Source organism: Dromiciops gliroides, chromosome 3, assembly GCF_019393635.1.
Source record: "Dromiciops gliroides isolate mDroGli1 chromosome 3, mDroGli1.pri, whole genome shotgun sequence".
Lineage (NCBI taxonomy): Eukaryota > Metazoa > Chordata > Mammalia > Microbiotheria > Microbiotheriidae > Dromiciops > Dromiciops gliroides.
Window position 1 is genome coordinate 396,520,764 of NC_057863.1, and position 22,404 is coordinate 396,543,167.

Consider the following 22,404-nt stretch of genomic DNA (forward strand, 5'->3'; position numbering starts at 1 on the left):
ATTTTTCTCCCTCCCTCCTTTCCCCCAACCTCAAGACAGAAAGGAATTAGATGTAGTTTCTATATGTATAATCATATTAAACCTGTTGCGAAAGAAGAATCAGGACAAAAGAAGAAAACCGCAAGAAAGAAAAATAAACAAATGAAGACAACAAATAAAGTCAAAGTAGTACATTTCAATCTCCATTCGGACTCCATAGTTTTCTTTCTGGATGTGGAGAGCATTTTCCATCATGAATCTTTTGGAATTGTCTTGGATCATTGCATTGTTGAGAAGACCTGTGACATCTTTTGAGCAGCTTGGTCTTGAAACACATTTAACAGTCCTCAGTAGTATAAGGGCTAAAATACTAGCTATACTATCTAAAATATCTAATGAGTGGTTGCCAATAAATTATAAGCTTTAGAAAGAGTTAGACTTTTAAGCATTTATTAAGGAGAACAAGAATTTGGTAAAGAGAGAGAGAAAGGCCTAGATTCATCTATCTATTAAAGGGAGAGTGCATTTCTAGCTCCTTTCTCCACCAGAGTCCTCAGGAAAGAGAGCAAGTCAAATCGCCAGCCTCCCCCTTCTTCCTCCCACCAGCCAACATCACCTCCTGACGCCAAATAAAAGCTGCATGGTCCTGCTCTCAGAGGCCCTCCCCTCATGTTGGAGCTTTCCTACAGTAATTCTCCAGAAGGTGGCATCATTCCAATCATTACAGTAGTATGAAAGATGGTAGATTGTACTCTGTAGAGAGGCCTACTACATTGACCAGTTTATCATAATTAGCAAAATGATAACATAATTAGGAAAAATTCTTGGACAGGTAAATTTTCAAACTCAGTAGCCTGACCCATATAGGTTAGAAAATCACTATAGATGATAACAGTTATCATGATAATGACCATGTAAAAAGCTACTAAAAACTTACAGTAAGACATATCACAATGTTTACAAGAAGAAGTAGGGGAATGATAGTTATTTAGTTTCTAATAAATTACCTAAGAGATTGAGAACAATTATGATTTACTTCAAAGAAAACTACTGTTATGAAAATATTAAAGGTTATAATAACCTTTATGTGCTTAGCATAGTATCTGGCACATATGAACTAGAGGAAATATCATAATAGAAAGGATAGCTAAATTTAAATAACAGTCCCAATATTTATAAACTGTATGACTATGAGGAAGTTTCTTTGCCTCTCTGAATTTTGTTGGTCAAAACAGATATAATCATACTTGAATGCAATATCTCGGAATTACTTTCAGGAAGGTGATAGAAATCAGTCTAAACTTTAGTGCAGCTATGATGTCATCAATATGGAAAATCTCCTTTATCAATACAGATTACAACTCATTCCTTTTTATCTCTTATGCTTCTTATCCACATTCTTCCATAGATTGTAGAAGAGGACAAAGAATGATTTGTAAACCTAAAAGTGTCTTAGAAATGAAAGTTTAGTCATCATTTGCCTCCAAATAGTTCCATTTTCAACTTGCCTTATGCCTTTTTCCATTTTACCTGTTATTGGCACCAGATTTCTGGAAAATGTTGATTGATTAAAGCCTGTGTTCTTTTAAAATTTTATCTATCTATTTATTTTTGGAGAGGCAATTGGGGTTAAGTAACTTGCTCAGGGTCACACAGCTAGTAAACGTCAAGTGTCTGAGGCCATATTTGAACTCAGGTCCTCCTGACTCCAGGGCTGGTGCTCTATCCACTGTTCCACCTAACTGCCCCTTAAAGCCTGTGTCTTAATTTACACTGATTTATGTCAAGATCAAGATTAAGTAAAGAATCTTTGGAATCTGATTATCTGTACAAGTGTAATTTGGGATTCAAAATACATACAGGTATAAATACATAGGCATGCATACACAGAAAAATAATTATTAATGGTAAAAGGCAAAATGTTTTATATTCTAAGTGAAAGGAGTAAGTGCCAAAGAGAACTCAGATGAAAAAAGAGTTCCTTACTAAAGTAGGAGGTGTTAAAGACAAGTTTTGTGGAGAGGAGATTTAGGCTGGACTTTGATGATAGTTGGGTCGGTTGTCAGTCAGTCAGTCAACAAGCATTTATTAAGTGCCTGCCCTTGCTAGAAACTGTGCAAAGTACTGGGCATACAAAGAGGCCTTGCTCTCAAAAAGTTCACAATCTAATGGAGCAGACAATATGAAAACAACTATGCACTGATATCTTGTATACATGGTAAATTGGAGAAAGACTGTAGAGGAAATACATTAATGAAAAGGGACAGGAAAAGATATTCTCTATATGAAAAATGGCATATAGACCATAAAGCTGAAGAGTATGAGTAGATTGGCAACAGAAGTCCCCAGATTTCCAGGCATAAACTTGGTTTCTAATCCCATATGCATCTGCTCCCTTTGGTTTGTTATATCTAAGGAGCAATGAATTATGATGACTTTTATGGAATATTTAAGATTTATGGAAAGTTTAAAAAAATCCCATTTTTGTGCAGCCTGTGATTTCATAATACATGACCTGCTCATCTATATTTCTTACTAAGATATATATCATTATTATAGGTATTATTGGGAAAAATTACAAAAAAGATTCATTATGCCCTGGAGGCTTAAGTTAAATAAATATATTACTAAACCATGTATGGATCACAATCAGGGGATGACATAATGTGGTCTCTTCTTGATATCATGATTTAGTTTCCCCTCCCTACACACACTTTTCATCTTCTAATGGTAATTTAAATCAAAGTCACCTGTCAAGTAATCATTTATCCCATAACCAGGTATGCATTAATGTGGTATCCTCCAGAATGGTTTACTGTAACCAGATGCATTTTGAAAGAATTCTCAAGGTTTTCACTAACCAGTCCCCTGACTTGAAAAATCATGATGGGCTTCCAATTGGTCCCATTTATGTGAGATGTGGGAAATTGGAATTAGATTGCATAATCAGTGGAGGCAGCATGGAGGCAGAGCTCAGGGCTAGAACACAGGAGAACTCAATTAGAGTCCTTGATGAGCCATTATGTAGCTCTGTGAACTTTAGCAATTCACATAACCTCTCTGTGCCTCAATTTCTTCATCTGTAAATGAGTTAAGACAAACTTGAGCTCTCTGTTAATTTCAGCATATGAGTTCACATTTCCAAAATAGTTAAAAGTGACAACTAGACTTGTTTCTTAATAATGTTAAAACAAGTGTCTCATGACTGTACACCTCTTCAAAAAAGGTCCTCTTGGGTAATCTTTATGCTAATGCAGTTCACATTCAAACAAGTCTGTTTGAAGAATCCTAACACAGTCTTTTTCAAGCTGGTATGATAGACAATGCCCTTTCCCTGAATTGAAAGCAATTCAAAATTCTTATATTTAATATATTCAATGAATTAAGAATAAATGATGAATTCAAATAATCCTTTCCATCTATAACTTAGGGGGAAAAAGATACAGATGGTGGGAAACCCATGTAGAAAGACCAATATTTCTAGTTTTATTAATATATCACAGTAATGACATGGAAGGTCTGCTTTCATGCCTTCGGGGAAACATGTAAAAGGATGTGTCCTGATTTTTCAGGTGCCAGGATGAAGAAGAATCGAGAAATACTTATGCGTAGGATCCTTGGAATAGCTGTAGACTCTGTTAGGAGGGCACAGTGGATACATTGCATATCCATGACCAAATATTCCCAAGCCAGTATGTGTTAGAAGTAAGAGTTGAAGCTTGGCTTTCCAGAATTTGTCATCAGGAAATTAGCCAGAAAAAACAAACTACCTGTTATCCCATATACCTATCCCTCCTTCATCTTACTGTTGGACTTTCCCTTTAGAGACTCTTTGAGGTCAAGGAATAAGGGAATTTGAGAACAGAACAATGTGGAGACATTTTACAAACAACAAGGACACATCAAATTTTCATTTCATCTCTGTCTAAACAAAATACTTAAAAAAAAAATGTTTCTGCCTTAGATGAGCTTTTCCTCTTTCATGTTATTACATTTGCCTAATGAAATGAAACAAAGGCGAGACAGACATGTGACCAACATTGTCTTCCTCAATGTTACTCCCTCTCACCGTCCTCTACTGAGAAAGTCACTTATTGTGTCAGTTTTGAGGATAATGAGAAGATATGGAATTAGGTAGGCCTAGAGAACTAGAAGTGGAATAGCTGGAGAGGGACCAAGCTAGAGATAATAGCCAGGCATCATTTTAAAAAACAAAGGTGATTGTGCCTGTGCTAAAACTAGAAAGTAAAATCTAGGCCAGAATTTAGGTTATTAGCCCAGACTAAAGCAAAGTTTCTTAAACGGTGAGTAGGGACCCCATATGGGATCACACAACTGAATGGGGTGTGGGGGTGTCATGAAAAATTTGGCAGCTGTAAAAGGTTATGTTTATCTATTTTAGATACCCATATACCCAGGGTCACACAAAAATTTCTGGGGTGAAAAGGGGTCACAATTGGAAAAAGTTTAAGAAGCCCTGGGCTAGAGGATGTGGCCAATATTCAAAGGCTGAATAAGCAAGTCAGTATCGATATTCAGAAGACTAGGACAGAAGACAAAGTACAGAATGGCCAAGCTATCCAATCTGGGTGAATTTGTGTATCAATCTAAGCTAGGTAGTAGGTCAAAGACGAGACCACAGACTGAGAGTACATACAGAAGTAAGGAATCAATTTCCAAGGAAGGCAAAAGAAAATACATATAGAGGAGAATTAGGAATTAGAGGAGTTATGTCAGAGTTTAGGATTGATAAAAATCAGGTGGTTTCAAGAAATATAGCCAGTATATTGTACTAATCCTTTCAATCCCACTGGAGTGCAGAGCTGGGATAGTGACATTTGAAGACTCAAGACTCAGAATATTTGTGATGATAGCACGATGGAAACCTCTGATTTGAAGAAGAAAAGACCAGAAGTAGATAGGCAAAATTCCAGAGCCACACTGATTGGAAAATGGCTAAATGAATTTTAATACATTAATGTAATGTAATGAGTGCATTGTAAAAATGAAGAATTCAGAGAACTTAAAGTCTTATATGAGCTGATGAAAATAAAAATGAGCCTGATGACCAGGATACACACACACACACAAACACACACACACATACATATATGTGTGTATCTACACATGTATGTATGTGTATATATGTATATGTGTGTATATATGTACATATATGCATATATAAAAATTTTTTTCAATGACTAAAAAAGGATAAGGATAATGACTAGGCCTGTGATTTTACTGATATAAGGTACTCCCAGATGACAAAAACAAAAATAAAAACTAGAAGTACATGTCAGTGGTGTCTCTGTAAATTGTAGTGTGAGAGCAATGTCTAAGATCTTGAAAGATTGACGAACTCATCCAGGGTCACACAGACATTAATTTTCAGAATTTGAATTTGAACCTGGTTCTTCCTGACTTGTAGGACAACTTCCTAATGCTGTGCATGCTAATGTAAAAGGAATAAAAAAATCCTGAATGCTATATTAATTATAATAAGTGAGTTTACACTTAAAGAAATTAGAAAATGGACTTTCTTACCTTCTTTATTCAGGTGAAAGTCTATGAACATTGAAGATCTCATTCTGTTTGTCTCTCTCATTATTCTTTGACAAGGGATGGCTTACTACATAACAGAAGAGAAAAGGATACAGCCAGTAATGAAGGTTATTTAAAATAAAAGTTGCTAATACTTTTTTTAAAAAATTAAGTTAAATATATTCATAAACTTAGGCCACTGACTTGAAGTATAGGTGCTAAACTGAGGGACAAGATGCAAATATTAGGATCTAGATCATAAATAGATTTAGTAGTGGGGACAGCTAGGTGGCACAGTAGATAAAGCACTGGCCAAGGATTCAGGAGGACCTGAGTTCAAATCCAGCCTCAGACACTTGACACTAGCTTTGTGACCCTGGGCAAGTCACTTAACCCTCATTGCCCCACCAAAAAAAAAATAGGCTTAGTACCAAAATCAAAACCAGAATCCAATGGGGAGAATGAAGAAATGGTGTCCAATATCAGGGTTCAAGGCTGTTATAATAAAATGAAGGTATATTTTCCACAGAATACCCTCTATTTCCTGCACTCAGCAAATGCATCTCTTGGATACATTTGTTATTGAGAGCTTTGATTCTTTGGAAAGATTTGTGCACCAAGAATTGGGAAAAAATTTAGCATCATGGGAAGAATGTTGGTATGTTGTGTTTTTTTTAATAGACAATTTCTTGCTTTGTTTTTGTTTTCATTTTTTTCCTTGAAGTATTTTGTGTGCCTAAAAGCACCACACAATTACCTAAATGGAATAAAATTTACTCTTAGTTGATTCTGAAACTAGTTTACTGTTTACCTTTATTATCTTTCCTAAATATAAAGACTGATGGAATAATGAATTTATAGAAATGTACAGAATGTATCTCATTACACACATTTAATCCAACTCTTCTGTCAGGAGAGGAATATCGTTCATCATTAGGCCTCCGGAATCATCATTGGTCATCACATTAATTAAAGTTCTTATGTAAAAGTTGTTTATTTTTACGATGTGGGTGTTTTGTATAAATTATTCTCCTGATTCTGTTTACTTCACTCTTCATCAGTTTATACAAGTCTTAGATGTTTCTCTGAATTCCTTTTTTCATTTCTTAGACAAAATAATATATTACATTCATATACCAAAATTTATTTGGTGATTCTCCAAATACTGAGCACCGTATTAATTCCCAGTTCTTTGCTACCATACAAAGAACTACTATAAATATTTTGAACATATCTGTCCTTTTCCTCTTTCTTTAATTCGTGTGGTATATAGGCTTAGTAGTGGTATTTCTGTGTCAGATGGTATGCACAATTACTAACTCTGGGACATAATTACAAATTGCTGTACAGAATATCTGCACAAAACCATAGCTCCACAAACAATTCAGTAATGGTCCTATTTTTTATAGCTTGTTCAACATTTGTCATTTTTCCTTTTTCTCTACTTTGCTCATTTGAAGGCAATGAGGCAGGACTTCAAAGTTGCTTGAATTCTCACTTCTTTAATTGTAATATGGAACATATTTTTAGGAGTTGAAAGCTTGGATTTCTTCTCTTGAGAGCTTATCCTATCTCTTCTGAACACTTAATAATGGTGTAGTGGCTCTTATTCTCATAAATTTGCATCACTTCTTTAAATATCATGAAAATGAAACTTTTAAGAAAATTGCAATTTTTCCCTCTAATTAACTGTTTACATTTAATCTGAGCTGCAATGGTGTTTGTGACATAAAAAACAGAAATTGTGTGTCATTAAAATTATAAATTTCATGTGCTATGACCCTTTCTATCCCTTGTTGGTTCATGAACTTTTCCTCTATCCACAGTTCAAAAATTATTTTATTCCTTGTGCCCCTAATTTGTTTAGGATGTGATCATGCATATGTAAGTCATACATGCATTTTGAACTTATTTTGTTATATAGTACAAGGTGTTAGTCTAAACCTAATTTCTGTCAGACTGCTTTTTAACTTTCCTTGGATTTTGGGGTGTGTGTCAAATCACAGGGCCTTACTCTAGCATCTGAAGTCTTTATGTTTATTACATATTAGCTTATTGCATGAGCTTTCATTTGCTATTTAATCTGTTCCACTCACCAACCTTTCTATTTCTCATACCAAATAATTTTGACAATTTGAAATCTGGCATTGCTAACGTACCTTCTTTTCCACATTAAAAAATATTTCCCTTGTCATTTTTAATGTTTGATTTCTCTGGATAAATTTAGTTAGGTCTATAAAGTAATATTTTGATAGATTGGTATGGCACTGAATTTGTAAAATAATTTGTAAATCAACTTTGTATTTTCTTTTTGTTTTGGCCACATCTTTATTGTTTTATGAGGCAATGCTGCTCATAATATTTCCCATCCTCTTCCATAGTATTTTTTTTGTGAGGCAATTGGGGTTAAGTGACTTGCCTAGGGTAACACAGCTAGTAATTGTTATGTGTCTGAGGCCGGATTTGAACTTAGGTACTCCTGACTCCACGGCCGGTGCTCTATCCACTGCACCACCTAGCTGCCCCCTCTTCCATAGTATTTAAAACATGATGACAGTAAATTTTAAGTTGATATTTAGAATATGTGTAAGAAAGGAAAAAATAATAGTTACCATGCTTAACTAACAGAATTGTTTGAATTATTTCACATTAATTAAAACAAAATAATAATTGAAAATTGTGGAAAATATGAAGCATTATACAAATATTATCATATTTACTTGTAACTTCATGAAATTTAATTCAACGACCACTTATTAAGCATCAACTATGTGCCAGGTATTAAGACTGAGAAAATGTGAAAGGGGTAAAGAGCTGTGATTTTACTGGTGCAGTAAATTTCATGTCAGGTGTGTGCCAGATTTAACTTTGACCTGCTCTAAGTGCCAACTCTTATATTTTTAGTGTGAACATTTTTCACCTTGGAAATCGACAAACATTACAAATTAGGGCTTGATTTGTTTTTTTGTTGATTGTCTAAGATGGAAGAAAGTAATAGAGATGTTAATGATATATATTAAACTTGAAAGTGTATGATATGTATATGTTTTCCCTTATAGTCAGTTGTTAGACATTTGACAGCACAAACCTGCTTGTGATGGGAAAATGGTCTTTGCCAACGTTGATTTACATTGTTTTATGTTATAGCATTGGAAAATGGTCTGGGGCACTAAGGTACTGATTGTATTAAACCGTCATGCAACTTACATATGTCAGGCAATGGACTTAAACCCAGGACTTCCTGACTCTGATGCCTACCCTCCCTCCTGAAGGGGATACAAGGACAAAGATAAAAATATTTCTTGCCCTAAAGGAGTTTGCATTGTTCTTTAAGGTAAAGTATTTACATAGACTTTTAAAAATTATATATTAAGTACAAATCTAATTTTCAGGGAAAGTGCTTAAAATAATTGTGGGAACCAGGAAAGCCCTCATTCTAAAGATCCTACTTTTGTTGAACTTGGAAAGAGATAAGAATTCCAAAAGGTAGAGTTGATGAGGAAAAGCTTTCCAGAGATGGTGGATGGCTTATTAAAGGCAGAGATGTGAGAGGTGGTACAACAAGTACAAGGAATAAGAAAATTATTTTGCCTGGAAAATGAAGTGCACTGGACAGAGTAAAGTGAAATCAGACTGGAAAAATGAGTTAAATGCAAGTTGCAATGGGCTTTAAATAACATACAGGAGTTTTTATATTTATTTTTAGAGGAAATAGGGTACAATTAATTCTTTCTGAGCAGGGGTGGAATGAATTCCAACTTAATCTTTAAGGATGTCAATTTTGCAGCTGTATGAATGATAAATTGGAGAGATGATGGTAATAATTTTAATACCATTTGGTCATCAGAAGTTAAAAGGCTAGTAGGTATTTAGTGAATACCAATTATGCACTTGGTCTAATTGTTCTGTGGGGTGGGAAATCTATAAAATCCTCCCCTCCTAATGAAGACCCTTCCATGGGGTCAATATATCTTTTTAAACATACCTTACACATTTCTTCCACCATGAACACTTTACTACATTTAGACTATTCTCACTGTTCCTAAAATAGATCATATTTAATGCTTTCCTCACATATTTACTAACTTGTGCCTCTCCAATCATTTCTTTCACACTCCCAACCTGCCCTGATATGCCCTTCTCTGTTCCCTCCATTTATCCTAATCCTGACTATATATTAAGGTCCAACTTAAGTACCCCCACAAACTCAATTACTTGGATAGAGCCTTTCCATTACAGTGATCTCTTCGTACTTTGAAACTCAGCCACACTTATTATTTCTATTATATAATAAAAGTGAAACATTAACCATATACCATTACTTACTTTAGAAAAATGGTTGTGTGGTACAAGAAAGTTCCAAAGGACTCATGATGGAAAAGGCTCTCCAAATCCAGAAAAAAAAAAAAAAAGAAAGAAAAGAATTGTGGAATATGTATGCGGATTGAACCATAATATTTCTTTTGGTTTTGGTGCTGTTGTTTTTCTTTTATGAGGTTTTTCCTTGGGGGCAGCTAGGTGGCGCAGTGGATAAAGCACTAGCCCTGGATTCAGGAGGTCCTGAGTTCAAATCCGACCTCAGACCCTTGATACTTTCTAGCTATGTGACCTTAGGCAAGTCACTTAACCCTCATTGGCCTACCAAAAAAAAAATGAATTCAGGTTTTTCCTTTTTGCTCTGATTCTTCTCTTATAACCTGACAAATGTAGAAATATATTTAACGGTATTGCACGTATAAAACCTAAATCAGATTATCTACTGTCTAGGGGAGGGAAGGGAGAGAGGGAGAAAAATTTGAAATTAGAAATCTTATAAAAACAAATGTTGAAAACATGTAACTGGAAAATAATAAAATACTTTTATAATAATAAAAAAAAAGAAAAATGGTTGTGTCTGATACTTATCATTCCCCATCCCAGGATCTAGTTCAGTGTGATAGTGCTGATAATGACAATGACGATGATGATGATACCCTCTATAATAATAACTCCCATACATATTTCAGGTTCCCTTTATGTGTTATTTTCCATCATTAGCTTGTCAGCTCTTGAAGGCAGGTATTGTCCTTTTTTTTTTCTAATTTTCATCCTTATCACTTAGTACCATGCTTGGCACATAGTAGGTGTGTAATAATTTTTTAAAAATTTTATTGTATTATTATATTGTGCTGGAATTGTGCTAAAATGTTTTCTGATAATGCACAAAAGATAGGCTTATGTCCATTCCTTTTATTCAATTATATTTTAAAAAATCCAGTAATCTTATCTATCTGTGAAAAAATCAGGTGAACATTAAACATAAAAGGACAATTGGAGAATAACAACTTCTTTCTGGACAATTTCTATTTGAACTCCATCAATAAAAAGTTGAGAATAAAAAAATATATAATAATAACTATGGCTGACATTTATATAGTGCTTTGCATTTTACAAAGCCCTTTTTGTACATTATCTCAATAGATATTCAGAGGAATTCTGGCAAAATAGATGTCATTATCCCCATTTTGTAGATAAGGAAACGTGTTTAGAGAGATGAAAAGTCTGTATCCATGTTCATACAACTAACAATGTTTGGAGGCATAATTCAAGTCCAGGTCTTTCCTGACTTGAAAATCTGAATTCTTTCCACCATTCTGTGAGGGCCAAAATTTGATATACAGAGCATTATTTGGGTGACTTGCCTTAATATTGGGGTCCCAGAAATATGAGGGACCTTTTAGGTTCTCCTTCTACTTTGAATTGCCCTTTTTAGATATTTCTCCCAGGCCAATAAGAAAGGAGCCTCTAAGCTTTAGTTCACAAAAGGATTAGATTTTATTGCTTGGGAATTAATTAAACAATAAAGGTGAAACTCATAAAAATCAAAGATAAGCAAACAGGAAAATAGAAATACAGATAAATGCTCTTTACTCTAAACTTAACCTATGCAACCCCAGATCATTTCCAATTAAGCTAGTTCAAAGGAATTTAGGGTCCTCCGTAATTAACTCACCAACCCCAGACACTCTACATTTGCTCACACCACACCAAGACAGAATGAACATGCACCACCACAAAGAGAGTCACCAGACAGAGAGTGGTGTTGAGAGCAAGCTCGCATTCCAGAAGAAGCCTCGCATTCTGGAAGCAGCCCTCCCTTCAGGGAGTGTTCAATCTTTCCTTCCCCAAAAGGGGAGGTCCTTCAAAAATTGCCTATGGAGAGTTCTCCTTCTCAGTTCAGTAGAGTATGTAATCTTGGGGTGGGCCAGGTGTGGCCCCTCCCAAATGAGTTAGCTAAAACCGGGAATATTAATCCTTACCACAAATCATTTTTACCACAATTCTACATTGTCATATGTTGTGCCCAGAGTAGGTATTCAGTGTTCATTTCTTTTTGGATATTGGTTGGACTAGATGAACACTTCTCACTCTAAGATTGTGAGATTTTGTGAACATGGAATATGGTGGGGTCAGTGAGAAGACTTTCCTGAAGAGGTGTAAGTGGCAATAGTGGGAAATAAGGTTGTTTAAGGAGGGTGCACTCAGATTCAGGAAGGTACTGAAGGCTATTTAGAGGAGTTTATGCTTGATAGGATAGACAATGGCAAACTATAGTAGGCTTTTCAACAGAGTAATGGCAAGAAATAACTGGTATTTTAGTATGATTGGACCAGGAGTGATGTTCAGATGGATTAAATGGTGAGAGGTTAGAGTCAGCAGGGAGGATGTTGCAGTAATTCAGATATGAGGTATGGCTTCTTTAAAATCCATTTACATGGAGACTGTTTACAGGTTTAAACATTAACTAAACAACAATAGACTAGAACCTCACAGGTAGGAAATGATAAAGTAACTTGTTTCTCTGCACCACACTTGAAGGGATATACATCAGCCTTTCATACCCATATTCCATTTAGTCAACACTCACTGGATGCAATGGAGTAGATGACATAGTTAAGTAATAAGGCAGGATGGGTCATATGCCCGTTTGGGGGGTGATTATTGTATGCCTCAGGTGGTATAACAAGGTACAATAGCTGAAGGCTCAGGAACTTTAACTACCTGAAAAGTGTCATAATTTCTCCAAACTGCCCTGCCTGTCATGTTTCACTGTTATTTTGAAATGGAATTTATAAATTAAAAATAAGGCGAGGAAGGCAGGGTTCTGCATTATGGACACAGGCTTGACATTAATAGCATCCAAGATGAACCCCCCATTAGACCGTGCTCAGAGTTCTAAAGTCAGTGTTCTGGGGATTATTAAAAATTACATATTGAAAAACAGATGGGATATTTTCAGAGGAAAAGGAGGCCAATGGGTCTGAAATGTTTACTATACTGTTTCTAATTTGTCCTACCTATATAAAGTCTAAGATCATTCTCTATGTCCATGTAAGCAAAATTAGTAGGGAATTCCTAGAACATTTGCATATCCACTTTCCTTAAAAACAAACAAATAAACACAGAAAACTGGTAAAGTCAGGATGGGATGAGGGTCACAATTATTCAATTTAATTTAACACATTAATAAAACACCTACTGTGGGCCTAATATTTTGTTGCTAGATATTGGAATGACATTGTCTTCATTGTCATAGAGTCTGCATTCAGGGAGGGGAAATATGACAGACAAATAACTGTGACATAAAACCATGCAGAAGTGCATGAGAGATACAGAATGATATATGAGGTCCTAGGGAAAAGTTTCTAACCTGAAGTCCATGAACTTCTTTAAAAATATATATTTAGGGGGCAGCTAGGTTGAGCAGTGGATAAAGCATTGGCCCTGGATTCAGGAGGACCTGAGTTCAAATCACTTGACACCTACTAGCTGTGTGAACCTGGGAAAGTCATTTAACCCTCACTGCCCCATGAAAAAAACAAAACCAGCAAAAAAATGTGTGTGTGTGTGTGTGTGTATGTGTATAAAACAAAAAATTGCTTGCCTTTGCGAACCTATGAATTTCATTTATGCAAATAAAAGCATCATTTTAAGAAGCATTGTTCTAGGCTTCACTAGACCACATAAGTTCAATACCCCCCCCTCCCACCATGCCAAAGGCTGAGAAGCCAAGTCATTTTGTAAAGTTCCCTACCAACTGGAGAGATGAGGAAAATCTTCCAAGGGGAGGTGCCATTAGTGTGAGACTTTAAAGGTTGAGTAAGAATTCAGCAAGTGCGGAAGAAATGGAAGAGTTTTCCAGACATTGGGAATAGTGAAAGCAAAGGTACACATGTGTAAAGTATGAATCATATAATTAGTTGTGACCTCATACACCTAGATATATCTCTTGCAAAGTCTATACTTGTCCTCCTGAGTCTGAAAGTCTTCTATAATCTGTTACCTGTCCAGCTTTTTTCAATGATCACTCCAAAATACCTTAATACTCTAACTCCACACTTCAGGTAGCCTTGTCTGTACACTGTCTCTATCACACATAATATTTATTCTTCTTGTCATGCCTTCAATGAGAGTATTACCTTTAACTTAGTCAGTTGCCAAACCTTTGCATGCACCAGGCATTGTACCAAGTGCTAGGAGTACAAAGAAAGAAAAAATAATTAAAAAAGAAAACCAACAAAGACACTGTTGCTGTACTCAGAGAGGTCACATTGTAATAGGTGGCAGGACATGAAATGTAAATAACTTTGAAGATAGAAGGTATATACAGCATACAATGGAATGTACTTTGAATCAGGATAAGCAAGAGAACCTGGGAGGATTGGAAAAGGCCTAAAGGAGGTACTCTCTTAAAAAGAAAAGAAACCTCTTATTTTCAATTAAAAAAAACCAAACATTTATTTTGTCTCACTCCCACCCCTAGCTTAAGGAAACTAGGACTCATCATTATCACCATCACCACCACCACCACCACCATCATCATCAAAACAACATTTACTATGGTGTCAAACACTATTCTAAGAACTTTAAAAATATAATTTCATTTGATTTTTACAACCGGGTGTTGGTATTATTATTATCCCACTGTACAGATGAAGAAATTGGGGCAAACAGAGGTTAAGAGAATTGCCAAGGGTCACACAGCTAACAAGTATCTGAAGCTGGATTTAAACACAGATTTTGCTTATTTCAGGCCCAGCACTCTATCTGCTGTATCTCCTAGTGGCCCCGAAACTTAGAAATGACAGGGCTTGAGTTCCAAGAAAGAAGAACACTCAGGGCAAAAGTGTGAAGAAAGAAGATGGAGTGTTGTCTTTAAGCAATTTCAAATAGGCTTCTGTAACTGAATAATATTATGTATCTAGGGAAGTAATGGGAGCTAGGTAGCACAGTGGATAAAGTGCAAAACCTAGAGTCAGGAAGACCTGAATTCAAATCCAGCCTCAGACACTTAATAGCTGTGTGAACCTGGGAAAGTCACTTAATCCTCTTGGCCTCAGTTTCATCAACTGTAAAATGAACTGGAGAAGGAAATGGCAAACCAACCCCATTATCATTGCCAAGAAATCCCCAAATGAAGAGTCAGATGTCACTGAAATGATTGAACAACACATGTAGGGAAGCAAGGTATAATGAATGACTAGAAAGGTAGGAAGTAGCTACATTAGAAAGAGTTTCAAGTGCTAAAAGTCTAAATCTCACATATAATTTAACTCAGAACAATTTCCATTTCCTCCAAGTAGCCTTTCATGACTATTCCAGAACTACCTGGGCTTTTCCACTTGCTATCTGTCGTATAAGTTAGTGCTTAATGATATGTTTTCCTCTTCCATTAAAATTTTACTCTCAGGCTATTCTGAGTACTATAAATATTCAAATCAACTACAAAGAACCTATGAGGGAAGATGCTATCCAACTCCAGAAAAAGAACTGATAAATAAAAGTAAGCACATGGTTATATGTGTGTGTGTGTGTGTGTGTGAGTATGTTTGTGTGTATGTATGTAAAAAATATATGTGTATCTGAAATGATGGCCTTCTCTAATGCAGGGTGGGGAGAGAGAGGGAGGTAATAGACAGCTTAATACTTAAAATATAACAAAAATAAATTGTGTGTGTGTGTGTGTGTGTGTGTGCTTTGAGATCCCACTGTACACAGTGGTACCACTGGTTTCCTGAAGGCTACCATAGTAAAACAAAAACCTGAGCATAGCCAAATTATCCTGATTACCATAACAAAATAGTCATCAACAACAAGCTGCCTTCTTGATGTTATCTAAGAGATATAGCATGGACAGATAAGATGGTAGTCAACTGGAAGTACCTTTTTCAGAAGTCAAGATGATGACCAATCAGAAGTCCCCCTTGAAGAATCATCTCTAAATACATAGTCCAGAGATGGAGGACATTAGAGCTCATGGGATCGTGGAGTTTATAGCTGGAAGAGTCCCTTGAGATCTTTCAACTGAACCCACAAATTTTGTAAATGAAGAAATTGAGACCCAGAAAGTTGAAGTGATTGAACCAGTATCACAAAGGTATTAACAGTTGTTCTAGGATAAGAATGTAGGTCTTCTCATCCTAAAGCAAATGCTCTTCCCACTATATCACAAAGAAATCAGGGAGGGGAGGTGACACAGTGGATAAAGCACTGGTCCTGGATTCAGGAGGACGTGAGTTCAAATCCGGCCTCAAACACTTGACACTTACTAGCTGTGTGACCCTGGGCAAGTCACTCATTACCTCATTGCCCCCTCCAAAAAACAAAACAAAACAAAGCAAAGCAAAATAAAAACAAAGAAATCAGTGAGAAGGAAAAATATTTCCAAGCTGGGTGAAGTGATCAGGGAGCTCCAATCACTGAGGGTAAAGGAGTAGACAAGGTCCAAAGGATCAAGGTCAGGCAACAAAGAGCAAAGCAGACTGCCTATGTATCTGACTTGGATGGTTGTTATTTTATCTAGGCTGGAATCAGTTAACAGGCTTGTATCTATAATTTAAATACCAGTCCAAATAAGTGCAAGATGCTCATCATTAGAAGGATAGCTACCAGATGTTAAATTTATTTTCAACCCATTAAGCCATGAGGAGCTTGTGGTGATTTTGTGATTCGTATTGGTGAAAGATGGAAGAAGGGAGCCTAATGCCCTTTAATTGTTTCATGTGTATTGTCTTTTCTCTCATTATGTATAGTAAGTCCCTGAAAACAGGGACCAAGGTCTTTCTTCTTCTGTCTTCCCCATATCTACTTCACACTATGTCAGAAGCTAACCACATTAGCTCAACAAACAGCTTAACCTTACTGGGCACATAGCAAGCATTCATTAATTTTCCCTGTATATGAAATTTTCTTGATATACCTTTTATTAGTTGTCATGGGACTATAGAAGCCTGTTGCCCCACTGGAGTGATTAGAAGGGAATGACAGACTTCAAGATGGCTTAATCTATTATTTATATAGAATTAAATCTGGGTGGCACTAAGTTGGCATGTGTGTATTCCAGTTGGACTTACTAGGTAGATAGCCACAACAGGGTCTGTCAAGGACAAGCATGACTCCATTTGAATTGAAAAAGGGAACCAGCTTTTTTGATCAAACCCACCTACTGCCTGCATTCATGAGAGCAGAGCCCACTGGTCTGTAGGATAATGTGGATCTCTGGACAGGATAGAATGGAATAAAAGCTTGTGATATCACTTGGGCATATGTATCATGTACAGCATGTGAACAGGATAAGCACTGGACATGTGATTTCTTGTAAAGAGAATTCCTGGGTCACTAAATTCCTACTAATAAATGTTGGTACCTTTTCTGAAACTTATAGCCTTAGAGAATTAATAATAATCACAAGCATTTATAGAACACCTACTATGTTCCAGGCACTGGGCTAAGCACTTTACAAATATTGCTTCATTTGATCCTTACAACAACCATGGGGGAATATATTCTATTATTATCCTCATTTTACAGTTAAGAAAACTGAGGCAAACAGAGGCTAAGTAATATGACTAAGGTCACGTAGCTAGCAAGAGACTGAGACCAGATTTGAACTCAAGTTTTCATGACTCCAGGTCCAGGACTTTATTCACTTTATCAACCTAACTGCCTGTAGTCACCTAGAACACTGAGAGATTAAGTGACTTGCCAAAGTTCATTCAGCTTAGTATATGTTAGAGGCAAAATTTGAACCTAGTTCTAACTGGCTTCATGGTTGGCTCTACCCCAAGTTATCTATTGATGATATTTAAAAAGGTCTTTTCTACATGCCCATTTTAATCTGCCTGCTATATAGCTCCTGTGTGATATGTATGCATATACATGCACATACATACATGTATAAATACATATGCATGCACATGTACACATATACATATATGCATGTTTCTCTATGTACACATGTATATGCATACATATATGTATACATGTTTATACCTGCACATACATAATGAGAACTATGAATGTACTGAGAACTGACTGATTCCCCACCCAGTCCCCCTACCCAGGCAAATGAATTGCCTGGGGCTGACTGTCTTTGCCATTTCCAGACTTTTGATGAATTTATGGACCTTCTCCCAAGCAACTTATCCCCTCCCAATGTTCCCCACCTTACTCCCTGAACTTTATGTTATTATGTAAAAAGGGTCCACCTACATTAAGTAGTTTCTATTCAGAGTCAGTAATGACTATACTTAACTTAGGAGCAGTTCTATTATTTCTTTTGTCAAGGGTTCATTTGCATTAATTAACTATATGTCACTCTGGAGCAATCTTTTTTGGTTCCCTTTTGTTCTGTTACCCCATTAAAATCCTTGTTCTCTGTTCCCATCTTTGGGTATTCCTAGCTTCTGAACTTTGAGATACCACAAGCTGTAGTTCCTCTGCCTTGATTAAAGACCTTATTCTCCTATATTGATTGTTTCCTTAATTTCCAGGTTAACATATGGAGGCTTGTCCAGGATTTGAAGACTCCGTGCCCAGCCAGCAACAGTTTTTGACCTCTGGACGCTCGGCTCCTGCAGGAATCTTTTGTGTTCCAGTCTGGACTCAAACTCGGAGGCCTGGCTTGGGTAAGGGTCTCTCAAATTCAGAACTCACATCCTTTTCACTTGATTTCCTAAAAGCTCTTTGGTCAGGGGTCTGGTTATGTCCATGGATGATTGTTGTAATGGGTCCGTTCTGACAGGTCCCCGAAAAGGGGATGGCTGCAGGTTTTTATGGACCATGTATGGCCACTCCGACAGGTCCTGGAAAGGATGGCTGCTGGGTTTTGTTTTCAAATTATGTACCTACCACATGATTGCAACTGCTAGCAGAATTCAAATCTGACCCACAACACTGATGGCCACAGTGGGGTCACTCCTTTTTGAATTTGATTTTGATTCTGCCAGCTAAAGGCCCTGAGTGGGACTTTGCTTTTTGTTTTTTCCTTTCTCCTTTTTCAATGGCATTTTTGAATCAATTAAGCGAGAATCTGAATCTGAACCCTCCTCCCTTTAGAAAAAAAGGGGGGGATAGGATTTTTGATAGGTCTTTTTTTTTAAGGAAAAAAGAGACCAATTAATCTGGCTCAAATTAATAGGTATTTGAGGATAGAGGAGGACTTAATTTGTGCATGCTAAATTATCTTAAGAATATTTACCATTATTGTTTTTGTGTCTATCCTTGTAGAATGTTATTTGCCTTAAAAGGTTCTATATGTGTATGTGTGTTCCTTGCTATTCAAGCTGAGTCCTTTATCTTGCACTTAGTTAGCTATCCTCTTTGCCATTCAAAGTAGAATTGTCAGAAAGATAATTTACACAGAGAGGCAGCTAGAGAGACCATATCTTAATTTTATTTTTACCTGTTTTTAAGAAGTTTGTTAAAACTTTAGTTGATAATTAATCTTCAATATTAGTTTAAATCCAGGTTTTATGAACCCCAAATCAAGGTTAATCAGGTTCTATTTAAATTTGGGGAACTCTCTGGCTTCTCAAGTCACCAGTGTTTATCACCAGGTAAAAATGAGTTTATTGATAATAATGGTCTGATATTGAAATGCTAATAAATGCTAATAGATGGGCTTCAGATAAATTGAGAATGTTACTATTTGGGAATAGTTCCAGTTGTAACTGAATTTATTCATCCTATTTTAAGTGAAATATGTCTTCTAATAAGATGTGTGGGGTTTAAAGTCGCGGTTTATTTTGAGATTTGCATTTGTATGGAGCAAACTGCCTCGGTTTACCCAAATAACTCGAGGAGACCACCAAGTCAAGCAGAGACAGATTTATTACATCCTCATGAGGACGGGCAAAACCCAATTACACATTGAAGTCTTGCAAAGATATGCCCAATCCTCTAGGTTTTTATAGTAATCTTGAAAAGGACTGTCCCCACGTACACCTAGGGTGGATGAGCTCACAATCTAATCCTGTCTCATCCAAGGTGCGTGTTCAGCTCGTGATCAATGTATGGAGACATGCATACGTGTTCCAGGAGCAAGGGGGAAAAGGGGAGGGGGAACAAGGTCAAACCAAAGGAAAAGGAAACAGGGGAGTGAGAGTCAGATGTTTCAAATCTCACAGTTCCCACTGACTCCCCTCTCCAGGCCCCTGTCTCTAAAGATAAGGATGACAGGGTTAAAATTTATCTTCGGCTATGTTGGGAAGTCAAAGAAATAATTGGCAATTAAACTTAAAGGAGACAGTGAGAATTTGACAAGCAATAAACTTCTAAACTAACTATATTGGGTCAGGGCTGGGTACCTTCCAGACCCCATCCTCAGAGTTTAATCTGACTCAAATCCATAATCATATCATACACATTGACAAAGTGTTTAAAAATTTGGATCTGGAAATTTGTTAATTGTATGATCTTAAAGCAAGTTACTTTAGTTTATCGATCTGTAATGTGGATATTTGATAATTTTAGAGTATTCTTTTGGGCCCATAAATTGTTATAAGTGCAACTGTTAAAAGAATGTCAAATACTTGAAACTGTTTAGAAATGGAGTTTTACTGTGAATTCACAAAGAAGTGATCTCAATGTCTGGGTTCAAATTTTCCTTCTGAGATACCCCCTGTCTAGGTTTAATGAATGTTTGACTCTGGGAAAAATAAGAACACATTTTAAAATTCTGAAAACTGAAGGTTTCCCTAATATTCCAGAGAAACTTTGTCCACTTAGCAGTGATGCTATTTCATAGCTTTTCTCAATAACTGTTAAGCAGTTAGTATTGAAATAATTCACACATTAATAATGGTATGGTAGTTAAAAACAACTTTGTTTTAACTTTGTTAAACTTTTACTGTTTTCTTTCTTCAAGCTTCACAGGAATTTCAAGTTTTCATACCCCTAGCAATTCAAATATTATGATGGTTTTGTGTGTTTAATAAATTTTAATGTTAGCATAAATTTTATTTCAAAATAGAATATTCAACTGTAATTTGTTTTACTATCTGGTTGTTTTTGTTAAAAATATTTATGCTGTTTTAACCTTTTTCTTTCCCTTAATATTCTATTTCATTGCCAGGATTACAAACTCCCATAGCATTCATCTACCTTTTAAATGTTGTCCTAACTATATTAATGGTATTTTTAAGCAAAAAGTGTGACTTATCAAAGCCAACCTTAATGAGGTATTGTCAATTTTTTTTTGCTGAAAGATGTGATTACAGTTACAATTAATTTCTAATGAAAATGTAAAAAGATGCACCTTCCCACCTTCCAGGCGTTGACTTTCACCAGATATATAGAACTATTTAATTCTCTCCCCATAATGATATCCAGCTCTACCTCTTTCTGAAAACTCTCTACTTTCCCCCATACCCTGACAGTTCCTGTCTTAATCTTCTCTTCCCCATCCCTGGAAGAAGTCCCATCCTCCTATCCTCCCCCTGGCCATTTAACTCTTCTGAAGTTGGAAAGGTTCTTAGTGTCTCTCCAATCCAGATTCAGTTGGATCCTACTAAACCTCTTCCTTGAATCTCATTCTATCCCCTTTCCAGAGGCAATTAGGAGCAATACACTCCTAATTAAGGACTAACTATCCTCTGGTCTTTTAGTTCTTTGCACTAGGTTCTGATGCTTCCTCTTTGTGAGCTCATGTGACTGCTTGTCTAAGACCTGAGCAGTGAATGTTCCTGTGATTCTGAGAACATCTGTGGTCCCTAATGCCTATACTCTCCTGGATATAATTCCCCACAATTCCACTCTTTTCCCCTTTTATTTCTCTAGTACCTTTCTCATTGGGTCCTTTGGTGTGAATTGTCAATTTTTACTTTTTACTTTAACTTTACCTGGGGAAGGCCTGCAGTACACTTGGGCAGTTCTGCCTCAGAGAGCCCCTTCTACTTTTCACAAATTTTAAAAGCAGACCTTGCTGACATTAAGTTTCCTATAGGCTCCACCCTCTCCAGTATGTGGATGAGTTACTCCTTTGCTCCCTGGATCTCCAATTTTCAAATGATTACTCTATTTTTCTCATCCCATGCCATAAAGTATCTTGTTCTCAGGTTTTAAGGTTTTAGGACATCTGTTATTAGGCAATACTCTGTGTCTTGAAGGATTAGATATCTCTCTACTATCCAAAACTGAGATAGGAAACCCAGATTATTCCTGGTACATTGATGGTTCCTGTATCAAATGATGTTGGGTATGCTATCACCACCAAAGAAGAGGTTATTGACCCCTTCCTTTGGCTCTTTAGCACAACAGGCTTAATTTGAAGCCCTGGCTCGAGCTTGTAAATTAGTAAAAGGAAAACTAGTGAATATTTTTACCGGACAGCAGGTGTGTGTTGGGGATTTCAGGATGTTATAGAAATATAAAGTGTTCCTGTTGTCCTCTGGCAGTCCTACATATCTAGAAATTGCTTGACTCCCTTTTGTTGCTAGCAGCAGTGATTGTTAAAATGCCAGGATACTCCCATGAAGATTCTCCCCATGACTGGGTTAATGCCCTTGCTGACCTGCATGGCAAGCAGGCTGCTCAGAAGACCCCACTCCCTATTAGTCTATCTTC